This window comes from Berghia stephanieae, chromosome 8 (assembly GCF_034508935.2).
Source record: "Berghia stephanieae isolate SIO BIC M18660-M18661 chromosome 8, UCSD_Bste_1.3, whole genome shotgun sequence".
NCBI lineage: Eukaryota > Metazoa > Mollusca > Gastropoda > Nudibranchia > Aeolidiidae > Berghia > Berghia stephanieae.
This window is the reverse complement of record NC_088367.1, coordinates 15,931,688-15,939,660: the sequence shown is the minus strand read 5'-3', so window position 1 is coordinate 15,939,660 and position 7,973 is coordinate 15,931,688. Positions and strand designations below refer to the sequence as shown.

At 32.8% G+C, this 7,973-nt stretch overlaps 1 protein-coding gene across 1 annotated transcript in view; it reads left to right on the top strand.

The window, feature by feature from the left end:
* Window positions 1-5,686: 5,686 nt before the first annotated feature.
* The window catches only part of LOC144978249 (uncharacterized), a 5,453-nt gene continuing 3,166 nt past the window's right edge, over window positions 5,687-7,973 (top strand). Inside the window, exon 1 of the mRNA XM_078924081.1 lies at window positions 5,687-5,872. The gene's annotated coding sequence lies outside the window, so the exon portion shown is untranslated. The remainder of the gene's footprint in view (window positions 5,873-7,973) is intronic.

Sequence of the window (7,973 nt, the reverse complement as noted above, 5' to 3'; positions counted from 1 at the left end):
ATGTGATTCCTTGATCACAAAGTCGATGCGTTTTAAATTTTTGATTTTTTTTTTTATACAAAAGAAAAAGAAAAGAAATTATTGTATTTACGTATCTACATTCCTGTTTGTTTGTACTGCATTAGTGAAGCTCTATATATTTATATAAGCTTGACAAGTACCAAACAAGTAGGTTGTTCCCTCCGTAAGCGGAATCTATTCGGATAAAATGAGTAATAAGGCCTGTCAAGATAGAGGAATATGAAAAGTTTGAAACCTCGACTATCTAAAAATTTAAATTTGAGCTTTTATATAGCGCAATATCCACTAAATGTGCTCAAAGCGCTTTACAAGGGGTCCCTGGTCAACAGCAACATTTAACATTTCGGACGGGACAACGCCTGTTAGGCGATGATGTTACAATTTTTTTTCGGACAGAGACAACGCTGTTAACAAACATATACTCATTTTACACCTGAGTACGGTGAGAAAATGTGAGTAAAGTTATAATTCTAATTGAATTTATTTGGTGTTGATCTACTGGTATCCAGGAACGAAATTGACGTCACTCAGCTCTTTTTAAAATTGTTTTTCGCCAGCTAATTTTATGATAAGTTCTCACTAAATCCTATCAATCAGCCTAAAAAACATTCAACGTTACACACAGTTTTGTGTGTTGGTACATTATATCCGGCACTGGATGTTATGAGTATTTTAGATAAACACATAGCATCAAAAATCGAATTAAATTCCTTACAGGCGGCTATGCGGTCTTGTTTTATTACAATCGTCTTCGGAGCGGAAGGATCAAGGCTCGAGTCCCGCTCTGAGTGGCTCATAGTTGAGTCCTTGGAAAAGGCTCTTTACTCACATTCTCTCACCGTATGTACTCAGGTGTAAAATGAGTACTTGGCTATTAATAGCATTATTCATGTGGAAAAAAAAAATTTGTAATATCGCCAAACAGGAGTCTTGTCTCATTCTACTGTTGGCTAGGGACCTCATGTGAAGCGATTTGAGCACGTTTAGTGGATGCTGCGCTATATAAATGCTCATGTTTTTATTTTAGTTACTTAAAATTATTTTTTTCAGCCATTGTTCATAGTAGTAGAGAGCCATTAGGCTCATGGAGCAGAATTTTATCTCGGTTTCTAAAGCGTGAAACTGACAATAGCAATTGCTTGCTACTCTTTTGGACAGGAGGCTAGTCTATCGCAAAGTACTTCCGCCAAGTCCAACAGACCCAGCTACCCAATCACTTCTGAGTGGACAGAAAAAATAATCTCGACGTCACCTGGGATCGATCTTGGTCCTTTTGTGTATGAGGCGAGGACTCGAGAAACCAGAAACGTCCACAGTATCTGTCTCCGTCTAATAAATTGAAGCAATTACAATGCGGCTATGTGGTCTAGTGGTATGACACTCGCTTTCGGATCGGAAGGTCCTGGGTTCGAGCCTCGCGCTCGGCGCATAATTGAGTCCTTGGAAAATGCTCTTTACTCACATTCTCTCACCGTATTCAGGTGTAAAATGAGTACCTGGCCGTTAACAGCGTTGTTTTTGTCCGAAAATTGTAATATCGCCTAACAGGCGTCATGTCCCGTCCTACATGTTAAATGTTGCTGTTGACCAGGGACCCATTGTAAAGCGCTTTGAGCACATTTCGTGGATATTGCGCTATATAAAGTTCAATTTACTTTAATAATCAATTACAATTCAATAGTTATCGTTATTTTTGCCACTAATGAATGCATTGCCATTTGTAATCTCATTAGCAGGTCTGATAACCGAAGGCAATTATGGGCCAAATTTAACATTGTTGTAATGGACAATATTTTGTGTTGGTTTGATAGTACATAATATTTCCATTACAACAATGAGCCCATAACAATTTGGATTATCAGACCTGCAAATATGTGCACGTCGACTCCAGCGTTTCTATCGGTAGTCGACACATAATCTATTGAATTAAACGCTAATTTGTTGACATGCACAACACCAGCAGCCTACGGAGATAGTGGACAATAATGTTATTATAGTGTTATACAATGAATCAAGCCCCCGGCGTTCCCAAATCAACCCGTATGGAACACAATGGTTAATAAATGACTAGAAGTAGATAAAAGGCCAGTAGTAACTTTAGGGTCGTCATTGTCGTCATCCACCCGCCCAGCCGTTTTGTCGCGTCGCGTCATATTCAATTTTGAGAATAGGGTAGAGGTTGAGGGGGGGGGGGGCGGATGTGGGTCAGGGGTGGATGGGAGGTCTCTCTCTCTCTCTCTCTCTCTCTCTCTCTCTCTCTCTCTCTCTCTCTCTCTCTCTCTCTCTCTCTATCTATCTCTCTCTCTCTCTCTCTCTCTCTCTCCCTTACTATCGTACTCTAGAAAGGCACTTATTTAAACATTTGCCTAACAAAGCACAAAAACCAAACTCGTCCTTCAAATACCGATGCCCTTCATCTTGGCAAAATCTCTCAAACCTCGCGAGGCATTCCATAAAGGAAGATAGATAATCCAACAAACAAATTATCTATTGTCAACAGAAATCGCCCATTTTGTCCAAAGTGAACAAATTTGAGGATAATCATCTGCACAAAAAAAAACTATCGAAGTCAACGAGTCGAAGTAACTCCGACCATGCTGCCTTCCCACAATTCGACAGATATTGAGATTATATGATTGAAGAAAAAATGTGAAAGTGATAGAGTCTCGACAATAATATCTATAATAAAATGCCTAAAATCAATTAATATATATTATATAATGAATAATAGGTGATAATAATAGTAATAATTACAAAAATAAAAATATAATAATAATATATAATAATAATAATAATAATAATAATAATAATAATAATAATAATATAATAATAAACAATAATATAATAATAATAATAATAATAATAATAATAATAATAATAATAATAATAAATAATTAATAATAAATAATAATAATAATAATAATAATAATATAATAATAATAACAATATAATAATAATAATAATAATAATAATAATAATAATAATAAATAATAATAATTAATAATAATAAAATAATAATAATAATAATAATAATAATAAATAATAACAATAACAATAATAACAATAAGAGTAATATGGGTTATTCAAGTCTTCTCTTGGAATAGACCGTAACGACAAATTTCCCCTATGGGATGAATAAAGGGAAATCTATTATTATTTTTCATTTATTTATTTACCTGCACACGGCCATCCAGACACAATACACACACACACACACACACACACACACAGACACACAAACTCGTGCACACACACGAATACCCTTAAATAAACACACACACGCGGACACACACATACGTACACACAAACATTCCACAGATAAATATCCAGGTTGACTGCATTGAGATTTCAGTAAAATTTGAGATAATTTCAAAGACATTTCACCCTCCCCCCAACCACTTCCTCCCAAATTTATGTGTTAAGATGTATTGAAAACAATTTTCGAATAGCAAATTTTCTAGATATATCTATCTATATGAAAAGTAAATGTTTGATGCCTGATTTTTTCCTTAGCATTTTTCTTTCTCAGTTTTTCACGCATAGAGGTACATATGACACCAAATCTATTCTTTCAAAATTTCTTCTTTTTTTTTTTTCAGGTTTTGTTTTTAAAAAATATTTTTTTCAATTCAATTCAATTCAAATATATTGTCGGCATTTTAAAAATGTTTCATAGATAATGTAGTCAGGCTAATAGAAGCGTTTGACCGACATAGGTTTTAACACAAATTGCATAAAAATACACAGATCTAGTAATTTAATAGTAATTTAATTTAGTAATCTACATTTTCCCTTAAAAACATTCCCTCATCAAGATTCCAATCATGACACACAAAGAAAAGTAACATAATATTATTATACATATATAAAATAATATAAACTGTTTGATGAGGCATGGTCTTTTAAAAATGTATTCTTTATTATTTTATATATTTTTCTCCTGGACACTTTACTAAGATCAAAATTTCTTCAAATCGAAACAAATCCAAAACCGGTTGACTGATGTTTTCCTAGACTTCTATGTGCAAGTGTGAGCCATAGTTTTTGATATTTATATACGTATCTACCAGAAAAAATGTTTCTTTTTATCTTTTAAATTTTGCAATAAATTGAAGGCTTTTGGTCGGGCAAAAATCAAAACATTTTATAAAATAATATACTATTTGTCAATGGAGAGAATGATTTTAATTCAAAACAACAGGTAGGTTGATTTTTACAAAACTAAGCTTTCCATTTAATGTGTTTGCCATGAGATAATCTCAAGGCTTATACTTGAGCCAGGTGTTAGATTTTGGAGTTTTTGTTTGTTTGTGTTTTTTTTTTTAAACAATTTTGTGTTTGTATGTGTGTGTTTGTGTGTGTGTGTGAGAGAGAGAGAGAGAGTGAGAGAGAGAGAGAGAGAGAGAGAGAGAGAGAGGACGGAGAAGGAAGGGGGGACTTTGTGTGTGTGAGAGAGAGAATGTGTGTGTGAGAGTGTGTGTGTGTGTGTGTGTGTGTGTGAGAGAGAGAGAGATGTGAATGGATTGATGCAATTGTTATGCGCCTAGAGCTTTATTGTATGGAGGATTGGGCGCAATATAAATAATTTCATTATCTTTATTATTAATTTTAAGGTGATCCTAATTCAATTATTTGAAGTGGATTTATTTTGACCACAATGTAAAAAAAATGACTTGTCAGTGTGCCACAGTAGACGAGTATATTTTTAAAAAACAAACAGATATATAAAGAAAGAAACAAACAAATAATCGAAATTTAGTTTTCTTTGTAGCTTTTGCAAAAGTAGCAATGACTATGAAAAAATTTTTTTTTTCTTTTTGAGGAAATTTTTTGTCTAAAATCAAAGCCCTATCTCCACTGAGTAAAAATGTTTTTGAATATTGAAAATCCATTCATAAATAAACAAGTTATGCAGTTTCAAAGGTGTCATTTATTTGGATGACCCGCAAAGAGGAAAAAAAACGCGAAAATATGGGACGCTTTTTCGGCATTTTTTTTTCGACCTTTGGTTGTATCTTGCGTAATAAATGGATTAAAAGATTGAAACTTGAAGAGCAAATTAGGATGGTGTTTTTGTAAAATACGGGAAAAGTACTCGTCATATTCATATGAAATTTTACAACCAAAAAGAAGAAATGTTCATGTATTACCTTGTCAGCGACAAAACCTCCACGCCCGGTAGTTTTAGAAATATTTTACTCCAAAGAGTAAAAATCTAATTTTAACGGTCTTCTGGTAATTGCACTAGTTTTGTCGCTTAACAGAATCTAAAATGACTTTTTTTCTAACTGTGTGCCAACTTTCAGTCATATTCATCGATAAACAGCGTCCTAATTAATTTTTTTTAAAATAGCATATACGAAACGGCTTCGTCCCATATTTTGACGCGAATTCGGGCACTTCGTGAGCGAAAAAGAGGCCCAAAGATTTGTGCGGGATAGTCATTGCTAGCAAAAGTGTACTTACGTTCTTTTGAGATAGAACTTATTCAATATAATCGGTTTACGGTTTACACCCCCACAAACCCAGTGACCACCCTAGAAAGTTGCGCCCCTGGTGGAATGGGCGGGGCTTATAATTAGATTGACACTTTCAACAGTCACAACAATTGACTGTACAAACAAAAAGGAGCCCTCGTTTTGGACAATTAAAGTGAATACGGAACAAGACTGTTGAAAATTTGGAAAAATATCCACAAGATTACTTTGTATGCATGTATGCGACATTTGCTTCTTGCCCTATCCAAATCCACAGCTTTGTGAATTTCACTTGGACCTTGGATATTACAGATTCATGTTGGATTTTCATTTTTTAAAGGGAAACTCTTTATCACGAGACAACTTTTCACAAGGTGAATAATTTCATATTTAATTCAACTTCATTTTCTAAATGTAACTTTGAATCCAAGTATTTTGATTTGTTTAAATCAATGAATGATATATTCAATATGGGGGGGGGGGGTGATGTCAAAAAACTGGTTTCAATCTCATTGAAAGTGTAAAACAGTGGTAAAACTCTTCTGGGAGACTAGATACATGCCTTGTGTAATTGATCTTGTAGTTTCAGAGTGATGTCACCTTATTAAATAGAAATTTTTTCTAATCTAAATTTATGCTGGTCGTCAATAAATATCGTCAATCCTCGCTCTTTTACGTCTTGTTATCTTAATAATCTGCCTAATCATCCTGATAATAAAAGAGTTACGCCGCCTTATGATTCAACCTGTAATCTATTCATTATCAGTCCTCAGAAGAACTGGTTACATGCATACTTCCAATGAGTTTGGAACCGGAAGAGTAGAAGGTGCGACGCCATTTCTCTGCCCTATTTAAGCTCATTTGACTTCATTACGCATCTTTCATTTTGAAATCATGGAAATTAGTTATATTGAAAAACTGAAAAACTCATGTTTTGTTTTGTTACTACTGATGCGATAACCTTGTAACTAAGTGCCCATATTATTAGGTCTGATAACCGAGCAAAATTATGGGGTTGCTTTAACCTTGTTGTAATGGACAATATTTTGCGTTGGTTTGAGAGTATTTCCAATAGAGCAATGGGTTATCAGACCTATAAGTATACGTCACCTTGTAATAATTGGTGTACTGTTGATTATATAAACAAACATATGTAGACGACTAAATAATTCATATCTAAATTCTAAATATTTTTTAAAACTAACATTAAATGCAAATATGTAATTTAAAAAATGGTCTAGAGTCTATATATCTATCAACAAAATTTGAAACACTGTTTTGGCTAAATTAATGTTTAGAATCTTTTCAATTTGTCTTTCATTTCATTTTTACATGCGCAAAAGAATTTTATATTTACGATTTCACACATTATTATTATTATTATTATTATTATTATTATTATTATTATTATTATTATTATTATTATTATTATTATTATTATTATTATTATTATCATTATTATTATTATTATTATTATTATTATTATTATTATTATTATTATTATTATTACTATTATTATCATTGTTACTGTTGTCATCATCATCATCATCATCATCATCATCATCATCATCATCATCATCATCATCATCATTATTATTATCATTATTATTATTATTATCATTATTATTATTATTATACTACAACAACGACAACAACCACTACTACTACTACTACTACTACTACTACTACTACTACTACTACTAACTACTACTACTACACTTACTACTCTACTACTACTACTACTACTACTACTACTACTACTACTACTACTAACTACTACTACTACTACTACTATCTACTACTACTCTACTACTACTACTACTACTACTACTACTACTACTACTACTACTACTACTACTACTACTACTACTACTACTACTACTACACTACTACTACTACTACTACACTACTACTACTACTACTACTCACTACTATACTACTACACTACGACTACTACTACTACTACTACTACTACTATTACTACTACTACTACAAGGACTACTACTACTACTACTACTACTACTACTACTACTACTACTACTACTACTACTACTACTACTACTACTACTATGTGTAAACTTAAACGTTTATAGAGTGATTAATACAATTGAGTGAGAACTACTTTTAAAGATGGCTGGCTAAAAAAAAAAAAAATAACAAAACGCCGAGTGACGTCAATTTTGTTCTATCTATATATATTTCACATATTATTATTATTGCGTCAGCTTGTGACTTAAATAAGATGAAATTCCATTTATTTGTCAACTGGGTACATTCACCTATTTCGATAAATGACCGAGATAACTCATGCATCAGCGGCAGTAGTAATCCTTCAGAGCTATTAGGACCATCAATGTTTCTATAGCGTGAAACAGACAATAGAAATTGCTTATTACCCTTTGGATAGAACGCTAGTCTATCGGAAAGTGCTTTCCGTACTCGGGAGTAAGAATAAAAAGTAGTCACATATATATT